Source organism: Calidris pugnax, unplaced genomic scaffold (assembly GCF_001431845.1).
Source record: "Calidris pugnax isolate Ruff unplaced genomic scaffold, ASM143184v1 scaffold660, whole genome shotgun sequence".
Taxonomy (NCBI): Eukaryota; Metazoa; Chordata; class Aves; order Charadriiformes; family Scolopacidae; genus Calidris; species Calidris pugnax.
Window position 1 is genome coordinate 4,045 of NW_015091358.1, and position 2,366 is coordinate 6,410.

Consider the following 2,366-nt stretch of genomic DNA (forward strand, 5'->3'; position numbering starts at 1 on the left):
GAAGCGGGCGCCGGTCACCATTTTAGAAGCGGGAGCCCGAGCCGCCATTTTGGAAGCGGGCGCCTTCCCCCGCTGAGGAGACCCCGAATTAACGGGGTTTCACCCCAATTTCTGCCTTCCCCACCCTCGGTGGTGACGCCTCCCGCCAGTGTGTCCTCCCCAAAGCAAACTTCACCGGAGACAGGGAGGGAAACGTAAGGAAAAAGGGTTAGAAATCGCGGCACCGTATCTCCCTGCAGCTTCTGGTGGGGATTGTAAATCAGCAGAAAAGGGCTATTGCGGGGGTGCAGGGGGGTGGTTTTTTGGGTTATTTTTCCCCGAATTTAGGTGTCTCGAAGAGACCTGTGACATAGTGGAGAGGCCGATGCAGCAAAGAGGCCAAAACTGTGAAAACCACACCAAAAAACCCCTCCTTTCTCCCACCTTCGGGCCAGAAACCCCCAGGTCAGTGACCGTCACCCCTGAAAAAGGCATTTCCGAAGGAAAAAAAAAAAGCTCATCCAAGTTCTTTTCTGCAATATTTAATACTTTATGTCAGAAAATGCAGCCTCTAGCTGATGGGTGAGCGAGGCTGGGGCAAAAATGTGGCTTTTTTTCCCCCCAAAAGCACTACTTTTGAGGCAAAAGGGGCTGCTTTGAGGGGCTGCTGCTCCAAACCCCCGCAGTGTCTTTTATTAATTTAAAAAAAATGGTTAAAAACTGATAAAAAAAGGCAAAGCAAACCCCCCACCGGCTGATAAGGTCATTAAGGCTTAATCATGATCACAAAGTGGTGACTTTTAATTAACGAAACGCCTCAGGAGTGGGGTTCCGAGCATCCATCCCCCCCCCAGCCTTGCTGGTTTGGGGGTGAATGAACCTGATTTAGGGGCATCCCTTCGGTGGAAAAAGGGATGATTTTTAGCGGTTATTAAGAAGTTGTTTAATAGGATCCTCTACGGACTGATGGCTCCCCCCCTGCCAGCACCCTATAGGGACCCCCCAACATCCTATAGGGACCCAGAACCCCCCCCAGCACCCTATAGGGACCTATAGACTATTCCCAACATCCGGGCACTTCCCGCCCCCTATGAAAGACGGCGGTGTAAAATCAGAGGTGCATTAGGAGTCAGGACAGAAAGGCGTCCGAGGCTACACGGACCTCCTAGGATGGGAGAAGGGATAACGGGCCATGCCCTGTCCCCACAGATCAAAAATATCCCCGATGGTCATTGAAGGGGAACATGACTAGACCGAGATCCGTTTCTCGCCGTGTCATTACACCAAGCGCTTGCGTTTTTAAAAGCGGGACGGGCAGGAGAGACATCCCATGCCCTAGGCTGATTTTTTCCTGTAGACTTCAACTTCACACAAAAGTCCACCATGGAGATCCCACCATGGAAGGAGACAGAAGAGCCGTGGCAGGAGATCTGCGGCCAAGCAGAAGACCAGGGCCCAGGCGAAGCGTCGTCCCACCGAGAAGAAAAGGCCTCTCAAAGGTTCCTTCCGCTCCGACAACGCCGAGACGCTGGAGAAGATCAAGCGAGTCAAGGGGTCCCTCTCCCAGCAGGCCAAGGGGCTGATGGTCAACTTCATGGAGGACATCTACAAGGTGGTGTCCAGGGAGGCCGAGAGGCTGTGGAAGGAGAGCCGGGAGCCCCTCATCGGCCCCGCGCACGTGGAGGCCGCCCTGAGCCTGGTGGTGCCCAAGAGGAGGTGGAAGAAGGTCTTCACCGTGGCCTCCAGAAGCAGGAACTGAAGAACTTCTTCCTCCCCCTTGCGGAGAGAAAAGAAGACCTAAAGTTCAAGGGAGAGGAGTTAAAACCGCCCCAAAACCGTCCCCCTCGATTTTCCCCTTCGCTGGAAAGATCCAATCGGGCAAGAGCCAAGCAATGGCCAAGAGAATAATCAGCTCGACATCGCAATAAAGCCCCGATGCAACGGCTTTTTGGGGAAACCCACCCCTCCCCGAGAAAAACAAAAATAAAAGGGTAAAAAGGTGATATTTTTAAGGGGAATGAGTTTCCCTGACCGGGAATCGAACCCGGGCCGCGGCGGTGAGAGCGCCGAATCCTAACCACTAGACCACCAGGGACCCCGTTGAACACCCTTTTGCAGATCTGAGCACCGTTTTCTCCCCCGTTTTTCCACCCCACCCCACCCCACCTTATCGGGGGCCGTTTCCACCCCCCCCCCCCCCCCCCGGTTTTTTTCCCAAAAAATTGGGTGGTTTTTTTTTTTTTTTTGTTTTTTTTTTTTGGGGGGGGGGAAGGGGAGAATCGGGATTTGTTTTTAAAACCCCGAATTTTCATTTTTAGGAGGAGAAACGGTGTATAAAGAGGGGGATTTGAACCCCCTTGAGTCATCCTGACACCCCCACCCCCCAA

The 2,366-nt window shown here is 53.1% G+C and overlaps 1 non-coding gene across 1 annotated transcript; it reads right to left on the bottom strand.

The window, feature by feature from the left end:
• Positions 1–2,002: 2,002 nt before the first annotated feature.
• Positions 2,003–2,074, bottom strand: TRNAE-CUC. Its single transcript has one exon. It is a non-coding gene; the product is annotated as a tRNA-Glu (tRNA).
• Positions 2,075–2,366: the final 292 nt, after the last annotated feature.